General features: G+C 45.7%; 1 protein-coding gene across 4 annotated transcripts in view; it reads right to left on the minus strand.

The window, feature by feature from the left end:
- Positions 1 to 22,549, minus strand: part of ZNF592 (zinc finger protein 592) — a 57,395-nt gene extending 34,846 nt beyond the window's left edge. Inside the window, exons 1-4 of one of the 4 annotated variants that reach the window (XM_047794597.1) lie at positions 22,440 to 22,549; positions 8,173 to 8,281; positions 1,715 to 1,798; positions 266 to 433 (exon numbers count right to left, since the gene is read on the minus strand). The gene's annotated coding sequence lies outside the window, so the exon portion shown is untranslated. The remainder of the gene's footprint in view (positions 1 to 265; positions 434 to 1,714; positions 1,799 to 8,172; positions 8,282 to 22,439) is intronic. The other 3 variants (XM_047794596.1, XM_047794599.1, XM_047794595.1) reach the window with 3 other exon arrangements.
- Positions 22,550 to 22,924: the final 375 nt, after the last annotated feature.

Consider the following 22,924-nt stretch of genomic DNA (forward strand, 5'->3'; position numbering starts at 1 on the left):
CCACTTTACCCTGCTGCCCTACATGACTGAATATGGCTTAGATATTAATATAATCTGTGTTCAAGTATTGTTATAATAGTTATGAGTTTAAAAATGGATAAATGAAAGTTACCTTTAGCTTTCTATTTTAGAAGGGGCATCCCAGGGGATAATAAAGCAAAAAATAACTCAAGCTGTACTAAACACAGAGATAGAGACAGAGAGATTACTCAGCAGACATTGACAAAGTACTTGAGCTGGTTCCTAGGTGGGAGAGCTTCTGTACCAGGAATGGAAGCTGGGTAAGAGGAATGAGCAGGCAAGCACAGGAGTAACCTGCTGCTCTCGTGACCTGCAGGAGCTTCAGGCTGGACTCTGGCAGGAACACTGACCGGAAAGAGACACTGCTTCTATGGGTGGTAGAGAAGGGAGCTCAGTGAAACTTTAACTGGATCTAAGGAAACAGAAAAAAAGAGTTCCTTGTTCATGGACCCAGAATGAGGCTTCAGCCTGGGAATAGTAGAGCTAAAAGAATAAGAAATTGTGAGCCACAGATAAGTAGCTTTCACCCCTATGCTGTCACCAATTACTTGTGTAAGGATCTTGAGCAGGCCTTGGTTTAATGTGTAAAATTAAACTAACTTGAAAGATCTCTGAGTCCTTGAACAGGCTAGACTATAGCAACTGGGCAAGTTAATCTAGAACTATTGGATTCTGCAGAAAAAGTAATTCCCAAAGTAGACAAGCAGACTCTTTACCATATATATATACCACTGCCTTCCCGAATACACATCTGAGGCCTGTGGATAGGTCTAAGGGACCCCAGTCACAGACTTTCTGAGTCAGTGGCCAACACTTCATTTCATGAGGTACCTGATATTCTAATCATTAGCAAAAAAAAAAAAAAACAAACAAGCGAAAACAGCCCAAAGAGATCCTCAACAGTATACAAGAAAACAAGAGACCCAGTGGACCCAGGCACAACAACAGAGCAATTGGCTTGTCTTTTCCTCTGTCTGGTCTCAGCTCCACCAAGGCACACTTTGCCAGAATGGCTGCTGTAAAACACTTATCTGATCAGAGACATCCCTACTCAAAATCCCTGCTACCTGCAGAACAGAGCTCAAACCCTTCTCCCAGGATGCAGAATGCAACCCCATCTGGTTTGTGCCCACCTCTCCAGCCACTTCCCAGTGCACCTTTTGGTCATGGGCAGTTCTCGCAGACTCTGTCATGCCTGGGTGTCAGAGCTCAAGCTATTCCCCTGACTGACTCCAAACATACATCTGCCTGAGAACTCCTCCTCAGCCCCAAGCTCCTGCTCCAGGGTCCCTCCTCCTGGATGCCCTCTCTGAGTCCTCTGCCCTTCTCCTCCTCCCTGCCTCTATGGCAACACTTCCCATAGCAGACTGGGATCCTACGTTTTCTTATCAGTCTGTCAGCCTCTACAACATTGGGGTTGCTTCCTTGACTTTTACATCCAGGACCTAACACACAACTGGCTCCCAATGGCACATAGGCTGTCACTGCTCTCACCCCTCCCAGAAACATTCCTTGAGGCCTCTCCAAACCCTGGCTGAGGCACCTGCCTGCCCTGCCTGCCCTGCCTTCGTTGCCCAAGGTGTCCCTTACCCCGAGGCAGCTTCTCTTCTCCCCCTCCAGGCCTTCCACCCCAATCAAAAATCCCATTCCCAGGAAGAGAATTACATTTGCAAGCATTCTAACAAAGACTCACAGGATGTCAGAGCTGCAGGGGACCTCAGAAATGACCTGGTCCAGTGGCTTCCAAATGCCCGTCTGCAGACTGCTGCTGGACTGACTGCAAAAGAATAACATGGGGAGTGACTTTAAAACACAGAACCCCAGACTCCACTGTGGAAATTCTGATTCAATAGGTCTGGGATGGATCCCTTCCTTGCATTTTTTTTTTCTTTTTGGCCACCCCAAAACATAGGGAATTCCTAGGCCAGGGATCAGATCCGAGCCATGGTTACAGCCTATGCCACAGCTGCAGCAATGCCAGATCCTTAACCCACTGTGCTGGGCTGGGGATCAAACTGGTGTCCTGGCACTGCAGAGAAGCTGCCGATCCTGTTGCACCACAATTGGAACTCTAATCCCTGCCTTTTTAAAAAAACTTCCAGTTGATTCCAGAGCATTAATCCAACCTCTTCACTTCTTTCTTTTTTCCTTTTCTTCTTTTTTTTTTTTCCAACCTCTTCATTTTATACATGAAGAATTGAGGTTCAGAAAGGGAAAGTTAATCCATCAAACAATTACCAAATGCCAAGACCTATGCCTGGCACTGAGGACACAAAGGGAAGGCCCTGACCCTGTTCTTGAAGCCCTCCCCACCACACCCCACTGAAAACATCCGGCAGCCACATACCTGTGGTGCCACCAAAGGCTCATCAAGGGGACACAGGCTTCCTATAGGCAAGGAAGAAGGTAGGACTTTCTCTGACTGCCCTTGTCAGCAGTCACCTCACCCCCACCCCTCATGCTCTCTTTTGTTTCAATTATTCCTCCTCATGGCATAATTTCATAACTTTACTATTGTTATTTCAGTAAAATGTTCTCTTTTCTGCTATTTCATAAGCCTCACCCTAGACACTCACTAAATTATATCCAACTCTAGACTTGCATAGGCATCTCAAATCTAGTATGGATTTCTACTTGCATAGGCACCTCAAATCTAGTATATCCAGGAGTTCCCTTGTGGCACAGCAGGTAAAGGATCTGGCATCACTGCAGCGGCTTGGGTCACTGCTGTGGTGTGGGAACATCCACACGTTGAGGGTGTGGCCAAAAAAAAAAAAAAAGAGCCAAAAACTCATGTGTCCAAAATCTAACTCTTGATTTCCTCCTACAGCCTTTTACATTTCAGTAAATGACAACTCTATCCTTCTAGTTGCTTAGGCCAAACCCCGGCATCCTTGAGTCCTCTCCTTCACTCATACCTTTCATCCAGTCCATACGCAGATCCTGTCAACGCTTCCTTCAAAATATATCCAAAGCCAACCACTTCTTACCACCTGCAAAGATCTTCTCTCTCCTGAGTTCCCACAAAAGCCCACTGACAGGTCGTGCTTCTACCCTTGCCTCCACTACTCACTCTCAACGCAGTGGTGCTTTTAAAACACCCACCAGATCAGGTTCCTCTTCTCCTTAAAACCGTTCAACATCGTCCCATCTCAGGCAGAGTAAAATCCAGTCTTCACCCCAGACACATAGGCTGGACTGATCTAACTGCCCTCTGTCTCCTCCACCCCTCTCTCTGCTGCCTGGTCTGCTCCAGACTCCTTACTGTTCTTCAGCCAGAGAGGGCATGCTCCTGCTCAGGGCCTCTGCATTTACTATTCCCTCTGCTCCAAATGTTCTTCCTTTCAGGTCTCTGTGGGCTCACTCCTCACTTCCTTCAGGTCTTTATTCAAACATCACTTTGTCAGGAGCCTTCCACGACTACTGGATATAAGATACCAACCCCCCTCTCTCACCATCAATCTCTGTCCCTTTAGTCTGCTCTGTTTTTCCTTATAGTCCTTATACCATATGACACGTCATGTAATTGCTCATTTATTTGCTGTCTGTTTATAAGCTCCAGTGTGCTTATAAAGGTAACCCACCATTAGAAAGGAAAAATGATGTGACAGGCTTATCTGTCCCAAACTAAGATTATTCAAGGATAGTCACAGGTTCCTAAGCATTTTTATTACCAAACAGCTGGCAAAATTGCAATGTTATTTGTGCTTAGCTTTCTTAAACTTTTTATAAATAGGAAGACCTTAAGTGGTGATGGAGCCTTGCCAGTGGGAAACGGTCTATCTGAAGTAGCACTTGTCTATGAATCCTGGGCTCCTGCAGGGCTGTTTAAGTTAAATATTTTATTGGAGTTCCTTTTGTGTGGCAGTGGAAACAAATCTGACTGGTAACCATGAGGTTGTAGGTTCAATCCCTGGCCTCACTCAGTGGGTTAAGGATCGAATGTTGTTGTGAGTTGTGGTGCAAGTCACAGATGCAGCTCGGATCCTGCGTTGCTGTGGCTGTGGCATAGGCTGGCACCTGTAGCTCCGATTCTTCCCCTAATCTAGGAACCTCCACATGCCACGGGTGTGGCCCTAAAAAGCAAAAAAAAAGAAAGAAAAAGAAAAAAGTTAAATATTTTATCAGTGGTAAGTGTCTACTGGCCAATGTCTCCACAATACAGTCATCTGTCTTGAGGATGGACCCAGAGGAGAGGGAGGGAACTCTCCATTCCCTCTGAGGACCACAGGTAAGAGGACATAGGGTGGTCTTGAGTCTTAAGGAAAGAGGATACAACTCTGTGAATATACCAAAAACTATTTAATATGCCCTTTAAATAAGTGAATTGTATGTCACATGAATTACATCTCATCAAGCTGTTATTTTTTTTTCAAGCTGTTATATTTTTAGAAAAGATAAAAAGAAATAGAAAGGAAAGGAATTAGGATAATAAAACACCATGCAGCTGACTGAGAGGATACAAGTGGAAACTATGTATGGGTGACAAAGTCTAGGCAGAGCTAAGAACTGAGATAAAAACAAATACTCTGTAACCAGCAGCCCCTTTACTTTTTATTACTTGCAAACAGATCTCAGCACTAATGGGCACTGTACTTTATTAAAAAGGAACAAAACCCAGAGACTGAGAAAAAAAAGGAGACAGAACTTCTCTTGTTCACACGCCATCACACATCTCTCCCACTGAACTTTATAAAAGCATCATCTCTTGGTGGTAGGGACCCCTAAATTTAAGCAAGAAGCCAGTAGCTTCAGACCTGCTGGGAACCAAGCCTCTGCTCATGGACAAAAGGGCCCCAGATTCTGCAGAATCACTCTTTCCCCAGCTCTGGTACCCATGCGTTTGGTGGCTCTGGGTATGCCACCAACCTCATCTACCACAGGCAAACTACAGTCCCAAAGATACTAAAATTTTAAGGTTGGGGGTGGGGAACAAATGTGCTATTGGTGTTGGGCTATCTCTGCAGTTCCCTTATATCACTAAGGAATGTAGGAGCTGGTGAGCCAAGAGCCTGGTAAAGGGTTCCTCTCCCTGCTGGGTACTCTGCTCTCACTCCCCTTTTCTTTCTCTGGTACCTCCACACACACAAATATATACTCTTCTCCTTTCCACTCCTCTCTGCCTAACACCTTCTTCCACGCCCTTCTCCATCCCTCAATCCCTTTCTCTCTCCCCACCAACCCTCCTTCAAACATGTTCTTCTTTGTCCCCTTCTTTCTCTCTCTTCTCTCTTTCCCTTCTTTGTTGTTGTTGTTGTTGTTGTTGTTTGTTTGTTTGTGTGTGTGTGTGTGTGTGTTTGCCACTTCTTGGGCCGCTCCCTCAGCATATGGAGGTTCCCAGGCTAGGGGTCGAATCGGAGCTGTTGCCACCAGCCTACGCCAGAGCCACAGCAACGCAGGATCCAAAGCAGGTCTGAGACCTACACCACAGCTCACGGCAACGCCACTGAGGAAGGCCAGGGATCAAACCCACAACCTCATGGTTCCTAGTCGGATTCATTAACCACTGCACCACGACAGGAACTCCTCTCTCTCCCTTCTCAAAAGAGATCTGGGTGGGCTCTCCCACCATGGTTGCTCCAAGGGCAGCTAGCCTCCTGCAGGAAAGCAGGAGAATAGCCAAGGCAGCTTTTCACCAACAATCCAGCATAGCAATGAACCCAACATCCAGGTGTTCACATGTATGCCCACTGTGTATGTACCTGGTGATCCACAGGAATGATAGAGAATATGTCTGTCTCTATCATAGGATACCCTACATACCTTTCCACCATCAAACACAGTGGAATATTTATTAAACATCCTTAACTTTTTATGGTACTATCTGTGAAATTCTTACAAGTAAAATGATGTGATATCTGAGATTTGCCTCAAATTAACACAGGGCAGGAGGAAGAGAGCAGGGAGAGTATAATATAAATGAAACAAAGCTTTCCATGAATTGATAACTGTTGGACCTGTGCGAGGCGAGCGTGTGGGTTTATCATATTATTTTCTCTACATATGCACACTTCAACACACTAGGGACCAGATTCTTAGACAGCAAACTCTAAGGGTCCAACTAGATAAGCACCAAGGTCACACCAATTAGGATGGCTATCATCAAAAAACCAGAAAATAGCAAGTGTTGGTGAGAAAGTGGAGAAATTGGAATTCCTGTGAATTGCTGGTGGGAATGTAGTGTGGATACTATGGAAAACAGTATGGCAGTTCCTAAGAAAAATTATACATAGTGGATCTAACACTTCCACTTCTTGATACAGACCCAAAAGAACTGAAAGGGGTCTCAAAGAGGTCTCTCTCCTTTTTTTTTTTCTTTTGTCTTTTTTAGGGCCGCACCCTCGACATACGGAGGTTCCCAGGCTAGGGGTCTAATCGGAGCTACAGCTGCTGGCCTACACCAGGGCCACAGAAACTTAGGATCCGAGCCGCATCTGCGACCTACACCACGGCTCACAGTAACGCCAGATCCTTAACCCACTGAGCAAGGCCAGGGTTGAACCTGCAACCTCATGGTTCCTAGTCGGATTCGTTAACCACTGAGCTATGACGGGAACTCCACAAAGAGGTCTCTTGTACATCTATGTTCATAGTGACATAATTCACAATATTCAAAAGGTGCAAACAACCCAAGTATCCATCAATGGATGAGCGGATAAACAAAACATGATATAAATATACAATGGAATACTATTCAGCCATAAAAAAAAATTAATGTCAGAATTCCCGTTGTGGCTCAGTGGTTAATGAGCCTGACTAGTACCCATGAGAACCTGGGTTCAATCCCTGGTCTCATTCAGTGGATTAAGGATCCAGCATTGCCGTGAGCTGTGGTATAGGTTGAAGACACAGCTCAGATCCTGCAGTGCCATGGTGTAGGCTGGCAGCTACAGCTCCGATTCGACCCCTAGCCTGAGAACCTCCATATGCCTCAGGTGCAGCCCTAAAAAGACAAAAAAAAGTAATAATAATGCCATTTGCAGCAACATAGATGCAACTAGAGATTCTCATACTAAGTGAAGTTAGAAAGAAAAAGACAAATACCATATAATATCACTTATATGTGGAATCTAAAATATGGCACAAATAAACCTATCTACAAAACAAACTGACTCACAAAAACAGAGAACAGACTTGTGCATGCCAAGAGGGAGTGGGGGAGGGAGTGGGATGGACTGGGAGTTTGGGATAGCAGATGGAAACTATTACATTTAGAATGGATAAGCAATGAGGTCCTACTGTATAGCACAGGGAATTCTATCCAGTCTCTTGGGATGGACCATGATGGAAAATAACATAAGAAAGGGAATGTACATATATGAATGATTGGGGCACTTTGCTGTACAGAAGAAATGGACACAACACTGTAAATCAACTATAATTTTTAAAAATGTATTAAATCAGGAGTTTCTGTTGTGGCTCAGTGGGTTACAAACCCTACTAGTATCCATGAGGTTGCGGGTTCAATCCCTGGCCTTGTTCAGTGGGTTAAGGATCTGGCATTGCTGTGAGCTGTGGTGTAGGCTGGCAGCTGCAGCTCTGATTCGCCCCCTAGACTGGGAACTCCCATATGCCACACGTGCAGCCCTAAAAAGAAAAAAAAAAAAAAAAGATTTTTAAAAGGGATGAAATTCTGATACATGCTAAAACACAGATTAACCTTAAAGACAGTATTCTAAATGAAATAAACCAAATACAAAAGGACAAATGCTGTGTGACTCCACTTAACGAAGTACCTAGAGTAGCCAAATTCATAGAGTCCACATCAGAACAGTGGTTACCAGAGGATAAGGGGAGAAGGGACAAGGTGTTGTTATTTAATGGGTAAAGAGTTTCAGTCTGGGATAATCAAAAGGTTCTAGGGATGGATAGTGGTGATGGTTATGTGAATGTACTTAATGCCACTGAACAGTACATTTAAAAGTGGTTAAAATGTGTCAATCAACTACACTTCCATAACAAATAATAATAATGACAAAAACACTCCAATAAAAAATTCCTGGATTCCTTTAGGAATGGTTAAAATGATCAATTTGTTACATATGTTTCACCACATTATAAAAATAACTACCAAGGAACATTAGAAAAAAACCCGTTGTGTCCAAACTCTCAGCTCATCAAGGCCAGTTCAAGTCAGCCTAGAAATCATACCTCAGTGAGGTTCTCAAAACAAGGGTGTGGTGAGTGTTGCTGGGGGTGTAGAGCTGTGAAGAAAGGAATAACTTCTACCTAGGCACATGGTCTAGTTTCCAAACACCACCTAGGGAAAGAAGAAAAATAAAATGCTTTTTAATAGGCCTGAAGGTAAATGTTAAAATTAACAATAATAATAATAATAATAATTTCTAAACGTGTAGGTCAGATCCTGAGAAAAATCTCCACACACACTTCAAAGCAGGCTTCAAACGTAGTCAAAGATAAAAGTTTCCCCAGTCCCAGATCTTCTCCCTTTCACCCATCACAGTGTGGTGGTTCAGAGCCCAGACTCTATGTGGGTCGAATCCTAGATCTACCACATGTGAGCTTGAGCAGGATTCTTCATGCCTCTGTGTCTCATATGTAAAATGGCGCTTACAGTTTCCCCATATGTAAAATGCAGGTTATAGGGATTAAATGAGTTAGTATTTGTAAACCTCTTACAACACTGCCTTAAACATAGCAAATGCATGTATTTGCTAAGTATTATGCCACCAGCCTTGGTGGCTAGCAAACTTTACTTCATAATTTTTCAGAGTGCTACCTGAAGACTACCGAATCGCAGGCTGACAGGAAGTATTCGTGGGGACAGAGACAGGGTAAGTGAAGGCCAGTCACCCCTCCTCACAGCTCATCCTCCAGCACTCAGCTCAGGAGGGCTGATGAAGCAGAGTGAGCAGAGGGTCACAGAGTGGGCTAGGGGATCCAGAGGCAAAAAGGCTGGGGGAAAGTCACAGGAGAGGCAGGAAAGGGACAAGCACCAAGCAGGAGATGAGAATGAAAGAAGACATTCTACTAGAAAGCTGGCAGACTCTTTTTTTTTCTTTTCTTTCTTCCTTTTTTTTTTTTTTAAAGTAGTCCACAACTGTAGCTGAACATCAGAATCACCTCAAGGACTTCAGAAACTATCCCAAGATTAAACCTAGTGTGGAGAAAACTAGTTGACAGCCCATCAGGTGCAGTTACCCACAAATGACAGAATAAAAAGTCTCATTTCTAATTCTGCTCACTCTCATTCTAACTCTCCATTCCCTCACTTGACTTCATTTTTTGTTGTTGTTTTTTTCTCTTTTCTAGAGCCGCAACCAGAGCATATGGAGATTCCCAGGCTAGGGGTCTAATCGGAGGCTGTAGCCACCGGCCTACACCACAGCCACAGCAACATGGGATCCGAGCCGCATCTGAGACCTACACCACGGCTCACGGCAACACCGGATCCTTAACCCACTGAGCAAGGCCAGGGATCGAACCTGCAACCTCATGGTTCCTAGTCGGATTCGTTAACTACTGAGCCACAAGAAGAACTCCCACTTGACTTCATTTTTGTCTTAACTTTGACAAACCAGCATTTAGACTGGATTCTAAATAGACATAGACAATATTAACAGAAACATTTAGAAGGGAATGGGGGGGAAATCATCCCAATTCTACAGAAGGGAAATAAAGAAAACTTTTTTTCCTACAGTTTTTCCTTTTCTTATTTGGATCTTCACATTTCAAAACATAAACTAACAAGCAGACACCATGCTGTCCAGATGATGATAAAGTCAGAGACCAGGGGATACAGTAGAGGGTACCTTAGATTTCAGGTTCAAAAGTAGTTAGTTGAGGCTTTCCAACGAGTGTGCCTGATTGTTTATTCCAGGGTAACCTCAGTCCCTGCAGACAGTGGATCCTATCAGGTTATTCAGACCATCTCTGGGGCCCAAAAACAGTTTGGCTGCAGAGAGAGGCTGGCAAACCTGACTGTAAGGCTTCACTGAGCCAGGCTGGCCTGCTTCTCCCAGCTCACCCTATCACATACTTACACATGGATTTATAGGAGCTTTACAATTTATAAAACTATTCCCACTCCAAAGAGAACACCAGTTGAGTGGCAGAACCAAGACTCAGGCCGGTGCTCAGGTTCCCTTTTGCCTCCAAGGACCAAGCCATCCTTCCATTCAGGAACTCTGAGTTCCAATCAGAACCGGGAGGTCTGATTTCACATTTCAGATTTCCCAACATCCTCATCTTCCCAAGGAGCTACTGTATATGGCACCAATTTTTCTTCAACTGGTATTGAGACATTCACTATAGCCCTTGCCATAATTATGACACAGCTTAGGGTGTTGTAAGACCAAGATTAGAAAATAATGTATTAGAACACTATTCTAGGTTAGAAGTTCTTCCAACACCAAAAAGATTAAGAACTGTCAAAGCCCAAGAGATTCTAGGAAACCATTAAATTTAAGCTGCCAACTCTACAAGCAAGGAAATGAAAGCCTAGGGTGGTGAGGTAATCAAATGAGATAAAACTGAAAAGAGTTTTTATTACTGTGAAAGATTCTTGTTATTCCTGGCAAGGTGACTGGTCCTGCCTTAGCCTTCCTAGAGGGCCTGAAGTCTACTCACAATTACCTATTCAAATCCCTCCAGCAAACACAGGGCATAAGGTTTATTTACCCTTAGACTAGTGATTCTAGTTCTGGAAGGATATTAGAAACACCAGGGAACAATGCTGATGCCTAATCCCACCTCAGACCAATTAAATCAGAATCTTTAGGGGGTGGGGACAGGCATTTAAAAAACAAACAAACAAACAAAATCCAGGGCACTGATGTTATCTAGGATTGAGCACCCACGGCATGAGGAAGTTTCCAGGCCAGCAACTGAACCTAAGCCACAGCAGTGACAATGCCAAGTTCCTAACTGCTAGGCCACCAGGGAACTCTGAGAACTACTGTCTTTAAACCAATGTGGTCTAGGAACCACTGGCCTCAAAAATCACCCCAAAACCTTGTTAATAATAAAGACTTCTGGGCCTACCTGGAAACTGACTCAATAAGACTGAAGTGGGTCCTAGGAATCAGAAGCATGACAGTCCCCCAGTGGTTTGAGAACCACAGATCTCTGCTCCAATGGCTTTTATCACTGTGGCTTCCTATTTAAAATTGAAAATCTGTTTCCCCACCAAACCTACCTCCATCCCTGCTTTGTTTTGCTCCATAATGCTTTTCATCATCTCTCATACTTTATTATGTTTTACTTGTTTATCATCGATAAGCCCCCTACACACTAGACTATGAGCTCCGTGAAGCTAAGATTTTTGTTTATTTTGTTCCCTGTTATAGTCCCAGTGCCTATAGTGCCTGGCACAGAGTAAGCACTCAAATATTTATTCCAGGAATAAATACATCAGAAACACCAATCTCAAAACATACCAAAAGATCATAAAGAAGCTGATTATACCAAATCACTTCTCTACTGATCTCATCGTGGCAGAAGTCTTTTAAAAAACAGGCTAGAACCCTAACGAAACAGAAACTATTTAGAAATAAGTATTTCCAGCCAATTAATCCAATCCAAATGGGTTTGTGAGTCAAAGATAATTTTGTTCTAAGAGGTAGATAAAACTATGGCAATAGAAAATGAAGTTGAGAAGTTCCCGTCGTGGCACAACAGAAATGAATCCAACTAGTATCCATGAGGATATAGGTTCTATCCCTGGCCTTGTTCAGTGGGTTAAGGATCCAGTGTTGCCATGAGCTGTGGTGTAGGTCGCAGACATGGCTCGGATCCCGAGTTGCTATGACTGTGGCATAGGCTGGCAGCTGTAGCTCCAATTCAACCCCTAGTCTGGGAACTTCCATGTACCACAAGTGCTGCCCTAAAAAGGAAAAAAAAAAAAAAAAAAAAACCATGATGTTACGGGTTAGATTCCTGGCCTCGCTCAGTGGGTTAAGGATCCGGCGTTGCTGTGAGCTGTGGTGTAGGTCGCAGACGCGGCTCGGATCTGGCATTCCTGTGGCTGTGGTGCAGGTCGGCAGCAACAGCTCTAATTGGACCCTGAGCCTGGGAACCTGCATGTGCTGCTGGTGCAGACCTAAAAAAAAGGGACAAAATACCAAAAAAAAAAAAGAAGAAGAAGAAGAAAACCTGAGAACACTCACAGTTACTCTTGGACAGAGACATCTCCAGAAGACCAGACAGAACAGACGGGCTCCCACCCTGGGTTACAGTGGGTGAGATGCAGGCCCAGCGGCAGGATATGACCGCACACTTCTCACCAGTTCCATTGACCTAATGAACCTAATGAATCTGGGGAGGCCCCTTCCTCTGTCCCTTGCTTCTACTTATCCCCACTTGCTTCTAAAACCATGGACAATACTTTAAGCTCTTTCAGAGTTTCCACAGTGGTTCAGAGGAAACTACGATTAGTATGCAGGTTTGATCCCTGGCCTCACTCAGTGGGTTAAGGACCTGGCATTGCTGTGAGCTGTGGTGTAGGTCGCAGACGCGGCTCAGATACCTCGTTGCTGTGGCTGTGGTATAGGCCAGCGCTACAGCTCCGATTCGATCCCTAGCCTGGGAACTTCCATATGCCACGGCTGCAGCCCTAAAAAAGCAAAAATAAATAAATACTTTAAGCTCTTCCAAGTTGGGAGCACCGGAAATGTCTGCCAAGGCCACATGGCAGTTGGGGAGAATTCTGCTGCCAAGTCTCACTGATGTCATCTGTTCTGCTCCATGTCTCCATCCTCGTCCTTATTGCCTCTTTCCTCATCACCTTTCATCTCTCCCTGCAGCCATCCTGTATGTCTCTCTAAGACCAATCTTCCCCAAACGTCCCTTTCATCAGTCATTCACTCTGCTTAAAAACCTAAAATAGTTTTATAGCCTAGCACATTAACTCCAACCCTCAGGCCAGGCTTTTGAGAACCTCCATAATCCAGGCCTAGACCAAGTCTACTAATTTTATATTTCATCTTTACCTGCTTCAAAGCACCAAGTCACAGCCTTCCCCTTCCTTCAACAGTATCAGTAAGAGAGATTAAATAGTAGAGATGGGAGGAGACCGGATCATACCTCCAACCTCTATTCCTGCTGAACTCTCCACACCACCCCATCCACTCCCCCTACCCCAGCTTTTAGCCACACTGTCCATTCCCACTCAAGTTCCACAACATACACACTATACACATGCATGTATGCTCATTCATTCAATTGATAATATTAGTTGAGCACCTACTATGTGCTGGGCCTTATTCTAGTCACTGTTGATAACCACAGTGAACAGAACAAAGTTCCTCCCCACTCTGTGCTAATACCCCACTACGAGCTGGACAGACACAAACACGCAAATTCACAATACGTCAGGTAATTGTAGAGCCTTTCTCAAGAGGAGTTCAACTGAAATCAAAAATTGGAATGACTACACTTTCAATTCTGAAGGAAGTGAGAGAGCAGACCATGTGATTGTGGGGGAGAAGCGATTTTTAGGCAGAGGGAAAAACAAGTAGACAACAGCCCTGAAGGAGGAAAGTATGTGGTGCATTCAAGGAACCCAAAGCAGAGCAGAGGGAGTCATGGGGGGCTGGGGGTGGGAAACAGATAGCAGAGAGCCACTATGAGGACTGACCTGCACCCTTAGATGGAGGCTACAGGAGGACTTGGGGTAGAGGTGTGACATGCTCCGACTTACACCATAAAAGATCGTTCCTCTCTGCCTACACACTCCAGCCATTTATCATCAAGTAGTAAAATGACTTCAACTCAGCCCAAACGCCACCTCTGCCTCAAAGCTCCCCGTGACAAGTGCTAGGCCATGCTATACCTTACGCCCTAGCCAACAGGACCACTAGGGTGGCCTCAGCATTAGCAGTACCTGCCTGCAGCAACTAATGTTCATCAAAGTTTCTTTTGCTTCCCTCAGCTCTCTCCTGTCATGCAGGAACATGTCCCTTCGGATATGTGTGCCCCCAAGTGCCTGCTTGGGTCCCAGTCTTTCTCTCAGTTGACTTAATTAATTCCTGGTAATTAAAGATACTGTTTGGTGGTGAAATGCTAAGAGACTGACCTCTCCCAGAGGGTATAAATATTTCAAAAGGGGGAGTTCCCGTCGTGGCGCAGTGGTTAACGAATCCGACTAGGAACCATGAGGTTGTGGGTTCGATCCCTGCCCTTGCTCAGTAGGTTAACGATCCAGTGTTGCCGTGAGCTGTGGTGTAGGTCTCAGACGCGGCTCAGATCCCTTATTGCTGTGGCTCTGGCGTAGGCCGGCAGCTACAGCTCCAATTGGACCCCTAGCCTGGGAACCTCCATATGCCGCGGGAGCGGCCCAAGAAATGGCAAAAAGACAAAAAAAAAAAAAATTCAAAAGGGGATTCTAAGTGGAAGTGCAAAGCCTTAAGATTCAGAGAAATGGAGCTATAATAGTGGAATGAAAGGCACTGGGGTTCATATTTTGTGGGTAGGTAGTTAGCTTCTTCTAAAGAATACAGGTGCTTAGAAAAGCAGTGTCAAAGGGAGACAAGTGAAGTAATGAAAGTTGCGATTATATCATTGCCACCACCTCCCTCCTCCCAAATGGCCATTCAATCCATTTTGGGTACTAGAGAATGTTCCCCAGGGGTAACCCCAGCCATCTCAAAGGGGTGACCCATGTGAAGGTAACCACCACCCTCAGAAAGAAAAGCCCCCTTAAGACACTTCTGGTCTGGAAGCAACTTGTTCTCTAATTGCTTTCAGTGGGGGAACTCCTTGAGGGCAAAGTTCATCTCTCATGATCCTTTTATGCTCCACAGAGCATCACTCTGGGTTGGGCCCAGGGTGGGCCTTTCATAGGCAACTGTAGATAATTGATCAATGTTGGCCCAGTTGCAAAAAAGCTACAAAAGACTTTTTTCTTCTTCTTCTTCTTTTTCTTTTTTTTTTTTTTTTTTTGCTATTTTAGGGCCACATCTGAGGCACGCGGAGGTTCCCAGGCCAGGGATCTAATCAGAGCTGTAGCCACCAGCCTACACCACATGCTGGATCCACACCATGTCTGCAACCTACACCACATTTCACAGCAATGCTGGATCCTTAACCCACTGAGCGAGGCCAGGGATCGAACCTGTGTCCTCATGGATGCTAGTCGGGTTCATTAACCACTGAGCCTCAAAGGGAACTCCCAAAAGACTTTAAATAAAAGTAAACATTATAAGAATAACAGTAGTATTAATCACACACCTCATGTTTTTAAGGGCCTGAAGATTTATGACCTTACTGAAGTCTCTGACAAAGAAGCAGTTTTTACAGCCTCGGCCAGTTCAGTTCAGGTCTGGAGAGTCTAACAAGGCAAAGGCAGAGAGCAGCTCTTACCCACACAGACCCGAGACTCAGCTGGGCCAAGCCCCAGAAGAATCTGAACAGCTGCTCGCTGCCCACCCCTGGATTCCCTACTCCTCTGAAAATGCCAAAGCTCTGCCTCAGATGTGGTTTTCAGGCCCTGGAACTGCCCTGAGAGGCTTGCAGTTACAATGGACACCTACCTTCAAGTCCACCCTCTCTGGTCTCCCTTTGCCCTTTGGCTTGCTAAGCTACGGCTTCAACTTCAGGAACTGAATTGGCAGATCGGAGTAGACTGCTGTAAACTGCAGCAAACCAGGGGAATAAATGTGGAACCAGAGCCCAATCCACTGGCTCACACTCAGCTCCAGCTTGCCAAGGGCAGTGTGGGCAAAATGTTCCTATGCCCAAAGACTAGATGAATATTAGGAAGAAGTAGCTCTCTGCCTTGCTCCCAGGATGGGCTTAACCTCCAGAAGGAGGGAAATTCCAGACATGTATGTGAGGCTTACACACTGGAACCCATCTCTTCAGCATATGTCAGTGTGTAGGAGTCTGGGCCCTATGGTCCATGTGCGGTTTTTTTTTTAGAGGCACTCCCCTCCTCAAAAAAAAACAGAAGAAGCTAGAAGGCAATATACATTCTAGTCATTGGCTTCTCCCAGATGGGTGCAACCATGGCTCCCTGAATTCAGAAACTATCCCAGTCAGAGGTCCTAGCTTAGATTCACCTGTCTGGGAGAACTGTTTCTACTGTGCATCTAACAAAGGCAGTGACCAAGGAGGGGTGGCTGGTTCCAATATCATACCTCTTCTACAGGGACATATTTCTGGGAAGTTTGAGTTTTTGCTTTAGAGTATTCAAAATTTGTGTCTAAAATTAAAAATAGGAGTTCCCACTGTGGCACAATGGAATCAGTAGCATCTCTGCAGCACCAGGATGCAGGTTCGATCCCCAGTAAGGCACAGTGGCTTAAAGGATCCAGCATCACCGCAGCTGTGACATAGGTCACAACTGTGGCTAAGTTCCATGGCCAGGGAACTCCATTTGCCTCGGGACAACCAAAAAAAAGAAGAAGAAAAAAAAGATTTAGCGTTTGTTTTGGAAAAAGATAGAAAATTTAAATGACAGGCAAAAATATAAAGAAAAAAGTAAAAATCACCACCTTCAATCCTACTGGTCAGAGGCAGGGAGAATGTACAGTAAACTCTGTTCTTTTTTTTTTTTTTTTGCCTTTTCTGGGGCTAGGGGTCAAATCGGAACTATAGCCGCCGGCCTACGCCATAGCCACAGCAACGCGGGATCCCAGTGGCATCTGCAACCTACACCACAGCTCACAGCAATGCTGGATCCTTAACCCACTGAGCAAGGCCAGGGATTGAACCCACAACCTCATGGTTCTTAGTCGGATTCATTAACCACTGAGCCATGATGGGAACTCCCAGTAAACTCTGTTCTGCAGAGGAAGTAAACCTATTCTGAGTAAAACCCAGGGTGCTCCTACTTCTATGCATAAGCCAGAATGGATTTGGTCTTGCAGAAGACTCTTAATGCCACCCCTGAACTACTCAAAAAATTTTCAGGTGCTCCAATAATTCTTGAGCTCACAAACGGACATAACAAAGTCATAGAGACTCCCTGCCCCACATACATACTGACTCAAGACCAGGAGTTCATCTGTTTAGCAGACATACTCCTTTTTTTCACTCAGCATTGCAGCAGTCTTTCTATAACCAATCACACGAATAGATATTATCATCCTCTTCATCTCCTGGAGAGTGTAAATCATCTCCTGGAGAGAAAGGGGGACACTATTACCTCTCAATACAACACCTTTGGAATCTGAAATGGATAAAGTAAAGGACTTAACCCAAGTCCACAGTGAAAAGAGGACAGCTTTTCTCTAAGAGCTGAAGGATTTGAGGAATGACTGAGGTGATAGCCCACTCAAAAGGTGTTCAATAACTTTTCTTCCAGTCAAAGAAAGGATCAGATGTGTCATCTCAACATACACATAAGCACTTTCCACTGTCAAATGAATGCAAATGTTTAGCACTTTGACCCCTAAAAAACATTTCTCAATATTAATAAATTAGTTGTTCCCCCATGGTGCAGTGGGTTAAAAACCTGGGATTGCCACAGCTGTAACACAGGTCACAGCTGCGGCTTGGATTTGATCCCAAGCCTGAGAACTTCCACATGCTATGGGTACAGCCAAAAAAATAATAATAAAAAATTAATGAGTATCCCATCCTACAGTTGCAGAGAATGAAGGGAGGGCAAGAACACTGGACCAAGTGCCCACAAATGAAAACATACACAGACTGTATACAGGCAACTGCTCTACCTCATAGACATCAACACTCAGACCTCTCTTCTATTCAGGATGTTCCTATTTTTGTAAGGAAAAAAAAAAAAGTTAAAACAAACTTACATATAAAGATAGAGCTGGAGATAAAGGTCTAATAAAAACACTAAATACTAAAGTGTCAACAGTAGTAGCTCTAAGTTTTAAGGTTTATCAGTTTTATTTCATCTGTATACCTATATATATATTCTAAATTTTCTACATGCATGCTCTTTAGAACTTTAAAGGAAAAATAATTAATCCACAATCAAGGTTGGTCTATTTGGATTTAATTTTTTGCTGTAGAAAAATACAGATTCAAAACTCTAGAGGGTTTACCACTGTTCCCAGTTTTGTGGAAGCAGAAGGAAATGTTAAGATGAAGCCCAGACCTCATGAAGATTCCAAGCCAACAGAAAGCTCACCATGACAAAGCAGAGTAGAAAGCAAGAACTATTACCTTCCTTTATGACTCCAATGTGTAGAGAAGACGAAAATTCTAAACCAATCTCTCTTTCAAGTGCAACAAAAGCCACCCCCACCCCCACCCCCAACCTCTCCAAGAGTTTACAGACCTCTGCTCTCAGAACATTTCCAGTGTATCTGTCCACAACCACCCCTTGGCCACAAAATTACTTACACTACTTGGGATCTGCGTACCTCCTCCAGTTACCCAATTCTAGGGAGCCCCCTTTTCTAATGTTTTATTTCTTTAAAAAAAAAAAAAAAGTTATTCCTCTTTTTCCTTAAGTTTCACGAACTTGCGCACTCAAATTCAGACTCGTTCATTCCATCAATTAATAATCATTGTTAACTCACTGTAAGAGCTTGAGGAAAGATTATGTTAACAGAAAAGGTTAGTTTTCATGGGGCCTGAGAAAAACAAACAGGAATTGAGGAGCAAGAGTTTGTTAGTACGTCCCAGCCCTGGCCAGAAATCCAAGGCTGGGGGTGGTGCAGAGGACAGAAACATCTGTCATTCTGCAGTTTCATTTCTCATGACTAGTTAATACCCTTAGTTTTTGTATCAGTCTCTTCCAAGTTTGGTTAGTCAGTCTCACTGGACCTAATCAGCTCTGAGTGCCCTACGAAACTGAATTTCAGGTTTGTGAAACTGAATACCAGATCCTGAAGCACAGATATCCCACCAAAACAAAGTTATCCCCCAGAATGACACCTGTCTCCATTCCCTAGCAACACACATCATGTATTCTATGTACCTAATATTGATAGGTCCCTGTGACTTGCAGAATTAAACCCAAATTTGACCTGCCTTTCACAATCCCAACTCAGTTTCCCAGCCTCATCCTGAACAAACTAAGCCTCTCATGGCTCCATGCTTTCACACATAACTCTTTCCACATAGAATGCCTGTTGCCTAGTCTTACTTGCTTGTAAAACTCCTATTCTTCCTCTAAAGCCCATTTAGAAAGTCACCTCTGCCCTGAAGCCTTCCCTACTTCCCCAGGCATTTAGTTTTTACTTCTCCCAACAGCTCTCTAACTACAGGGACTTTAGACAGCTTGATAAATACATTGTAGCTCATTCTTCTAATTATCTGACCTCCCCTGGATACCTTGACCTTCTTGAGAGAAGGAATTCATATTGTATCCTTAAGTCCTAGCACAGCCTCAAGACTAAAGTGGGAAATCCATGTTGAAGGATCCATCACATGGAACATTGTCTATAGCTGTTTAGAGGAAAAGTGAGTCTTGCAATATTCAAGAATTAAATTATCAATATATTTAATCTCATCCAAAATGACAACAGCACTGAAAGGCAGCATGGATATTTTAACTTTTTAAGTAATAACAGCAGCTAGCATTTGAGCTAATTTTTTTTTTTTTTTTGGTCTTTTTAGGGTCGCACTGTGGCATATAGAAGTCCCCAGGCTAGGGGCTGAACCAGAGCCATAGCTGCCAGCCAAAGCCACAGCAATACCAGACCTGAGCCTTGTCTTTGACCTACACCACAGCTTACAACAACACCAGATCCTTAACCTACTGAGGCTGGGGATGGAACTCGAGTCTTTATGGATACTAATCATGTTCATTACTGCTGAGCCACAAAAAGAACTCCTGAGCAATTAATTTTTTGAATTTTTTTACTATAGTTGATTTACAATGTTCTGTCAATTTCTGCTATACAACAAAGTGACCTAACCATTGGGAGATATATATATATATATATATATTTTTTTAATTTGATCAGCACAACAACTCTAGGAGGTACTTTTATTGCATTTAAGCTGGGAAAAGCTTGAGGCTTTTCCAAACAGGAAACTGAGGCACAACAGAGGCTAACTCAAAAGTCATTCAGTTAGCAATTGGCAGAAGCAAGATGCAAACTCAATAGTCTGGCTCAAGAGCCACTGGGCTCTGGAATCAGAAAGATCTGGGTTTGAGTCCAGATTATGTTACAAACATGGCTTTGGATAAGTCATCTAGCTCCTCTGAACTTGTATACATAAGTAAAGGGGGCAAGACAACTCTTTTCTATTAGCAGAGAGGATTAGGTTAAATATGATAATGCCTGCAAAAGTCTTCTAAAATTGATTCTTTCACCTAATGGCAGTCCAGAAATGTTAATTCATTTTCCTTTCCCTTCCTAAAAGCTGGGCAAAATCGTCTGAGGAAAAGGATCCTCCCCAGACTGCTTGAGGCTTTTTCAGGCAGATCAAGTAGTTAGGCCATTCAACACAGAAAGCCTTACCATACCTGCTTATCTCGGTCCATACCAGAGTCCTCGAAAATGTAAATAACGTCATGTCACTCACTTAAACCCCTTCAAAGGTTCCTAATTACACTGGGAATACAATCCAAACTAAGGAGGGAAGGCATTCTGTCCCCAAGGCCCCAGTGATCTGACACACCTCTCCATAGACTTATCTCCTCTTTCTCCCTTTCCCCCCTACAGCCACACAGGCCTCTTTCACTTCCTCCAACTTGCCGAGCTCTGTGCTGCTCCACACATGGTTAACTCTTAACCCTCCTTCAAGTCTCAGCATAAATGTCACTTCCTCAAGGGAAGTCTTCCCTGAGCCCCCAACCCAAATAAAGGGCGACGTCTCTTACCACTCTTCACATTTCTTTCCTTGTACTCATCACAGTTTGAAACGATTAGTTCACTACTTCCTTCAAAGTTTTATTCAAAAGACTTTCTTAGGAGGTCTTTCCAGGCCACTCGAATATAAATTCAGTCCTCACCCAACAACTCATAGCCTCCTTTCTTATTTTATTTTTCTTCTTAGCACTTATTAACAGACTATATTTTTATTACATATTTAATTTTATTGTCTCCCCCACCCCAAGCCTCCAGGATGAAACTTCCACAAGGGCAGTTATTTTTGCTTGCTTTCTTCACAGTATCTAAAACAATGCCTGGCACATACTAGTTGACAAATATTTGTTGTTGAATGAAATTTCAAGATGATTTGCTTATTATTGGGCCTTCCCACTAGTCAATGAGCTCAATTAAGCTAAAACATGTCTTTCTGGTTTACCGCTGTACTCCCAACACCTAGTCCAGTGCCTGGCACATAATAAGTGCTCAATAAAATTTTGCTGAATGAATCAAAGCCATGACCAGTGGAAACATTGGAAAATGATCAAAATGTGTGTGCTAGCACCTTGTTCCCTGCTCTCTTTCACTGTGTAGTGTACCTATGAGTTTGAGGAAACAGATCCCTGAAATCCTACCAAGTACCCACCAGGCCAGGCATGTCCACATCCTGTATCCTTAGCCACACTCTACACACCAACAGATGCACCAGACAGCCCTTCCAGGAACACAGAGCTGAAGGCAAGTGGGCCAACCCTAAGCCAAATACCATCTTACCCCCAAGTCCCCTCCTCCAGTTCTATTCTAGACTAGTCCTGGGTGTTAGACATGCTGCCCTGGGTGGGTCTGTGAATTTACTCCAATCCAGGCTTTTTAATGCCACCTCTGGCCTACGCAAAAGAAAAAATGGAGAAGGAAAAAAAAAAAAAGTTAAAAATCCCTGAGCAGTTCTGATAATCCTGGGGTTCTCAGAAGCAGGCACACCTCAGGTCGTACAGACCCCTCCCCCTCACACGCGCTGATCCAAGGCCAGGAGGCCATCTGTCCAGCAGACGCTCCCCGTCCTCCCTCGGGTCACATTGAGCCTCCCCCTCAGGTTGGAAGGAAAAGCCCCTGCAGAGACAACCTCCACCCTGATCAACAGGCCTGGTCACTCCCTGGGCCCCCAACTCCGGGGCAGGAATACCTGTCTGCTCCCGATGAAACCTCCCCCGGGGTCAGAACTTGGGCGGGGGGGCGAAGGGGAACGGAGGGGCGCCAAAAAAGGTCGATCCCCCAAGTGTCTACTCCGGGACGGCGACAGCTCTTCGGGCGGCCCAGACGGTCCGACTGACAGGACGCCCCGGCGGGGGAAAGTGGCACCGTTATCCGTGCCCGGGCGGGGGGCCGTGGGCCGACGCCGAGGGCGGCCGCCCGTCCCGCGCCAGGAGGACAGCAGCATGCCCGCCCAGCCGGGTAGCGGCGGGTCGGGGCGGCGGAAGGGGCAGGCGGCCCGTCGGCCGGGGGCGGGGTGGGGTGGCGGCCGGGGCCCGCCAGGCGGCGGTCGGGGGAAGTGGCTGCCGCCTCAGGCGGCGAGCAGGGTCCGCCTGGCTGCAGGGCCGGGCCTCGGCGCGGGCGCGGGCTCGGCCCCGGCTCCGCTCAGCCCCGGCTCAGGCTGGGGCGGCCTCGGCGGCGGCCCCGGCCCACAAGCCCCGCCCGGCCCGGCCCGCGGGGGGCGCTTACCTGGCGGCGGCGGCGGCTGGAGGCCCCGGGCTCGGCCGCGCGCGTCCCCAGCGCCGGCTGCGGGAGCCACAACATGGCGACGGCGGTGGCGGGCGGGGCTGCGGCTCCGGGGGCGGAGCGGGGGCGGGAGCCGGCCTGGCGGCGGGACCTGGCTGGGGCCGGGGGGGGTGGGGGGAGGCGGAAGGCGACTCGGACCTGGGCGCCCGGCCCAGGGCGGTGTGGCTGAGCGGCTGCCCCAGCCCCAGTCTGGGCCCGGCCTCTCGCTTCTTGCCTTCGGCCTCCCGCCTCCCGTCCCGGGCGGGCTGCGCGGCACCGACCCGACGGCGGCGGGCGGGGCAGGGGAGGCACCGGGAAGAAATGGAACCCCGACCTCGCGGACCCGGACCCGGGCCCGGCCCGCGGGCTCGCCTGCCTCTCCTGCCCAGCAGAGCAGCCGGAGCGGTACCGGCCCAGCGGCCGCTCTCCGCGACTTGGGCCTCTCGTCC

The sequence above is a fragment of the Phacochoerus africanus genome, chromosome 9, assembly GCF_016906955.1.
Source record: "Phacochoerus africanus isolate WHEZ1 chromosome 9, ROS_Pafr_v1, whole genome shotgun sequence".
NCBI classification, from domain to species: Eukaryota; Metazoa; Chordata; class Mammalia; order Artiodactyla; family Suidae; genus Phacochoerus; species Phacochoerus africanus.